Source organism: Aulostomus chinensis, chromosome 1 (assembly GCF_037954235.1).
Source record: "Aulostomus chinensis isolate RoL2024-O1b breed Wild chromosome 1, RoL_Achi_v1.0, whole genome shotgun sequence".
Lineage (NCBI taxonomy): Eukaryota > Metazoa > Chordata > Actinopteri > Syngnathiformes > Aulostomidae > Aulostomus > Aulostomus chinensis.
Window position 1 is genome coordinate 24,902,060 of NC_141320.1, and position 994 is coordinate 24,903,053.

A 994-nucleotide genomic window follows, 5' to 3' on the forward strand; every position below is an offset into this window, starting at 1 on the left:
AATAATGCGACAGTAGTGTCGTAAAAGTTGCTACGAACCTCAAAATATTGCAACAGTGATGTAGTAAGAATTGCTAATGAACTCAAAATGATGATAACAGTAATGTAGTGATAGTTGCTAATCAACTCAGTGATGCTTACAGTAATGTACTAAGAGTTTCGAACAACCTCAAAGTGATGCTGACAGTCATGCAGTAAGAGTTGCTACAAACCTCAAAATAATGCGACAGTGATGTCAGAAGAATTGCTAATGATCTCAAAAAGATGCTACAGTGATTTAGTAAGAATTGCTAATGAACTCAAAATGATGCTAACAGTAACGGAGTGAACGTTTCGAATAACCTCAAAGTGATGCTGACAGTAATGTAGTAAGAGTTGCTACGAACCTCAAAATAATGTGACAGTGACGTCAGAAGAATTGCTAATGATCTAATAATGATGCTGACAGTCATGTAGTAAGAATTGCTAATGAACTCAAAAGGGTGCTAACAGTAATGGAGTGAAAGTTTCGAATAACCTCAAAGTGATTCTGACAGACATGTGGTTTGAGTTGCGAGTAAATAAAAAATGATGCTGACAGTGATGTCGTAAGAATTGCAATTGAACTCAAAATGATGATAACAGTAATGTAGTGATAGTTGCTAATCAACTCAGTGATGCTTACAGTAATGTACTAAGAGTTTCGAACAACCTCAAAGTGATGCTGACAGTCATGCAGTAAGAGTTGCTACGAACCTCAAAATAATGCGACAGTGATGTCAGAAGAATTGCTAATGATCTCAAAAAGGTGCTACAGTGATTTAGTAAGAATTGCTAATGAACTCAAAATGATGCTAACAGTAACGGAGTGAACGTTTCGAATAACCTCAAAGTGATGCTGACAGTAATGTAGTAAGAGTTGCTACGAACCTCAAAATAATGTGACAGTGACGTCAGAAGAATTGCTAATGATCTAATAATGATGCTGACAGTCATGTAGTAAGAATTGCTAATGA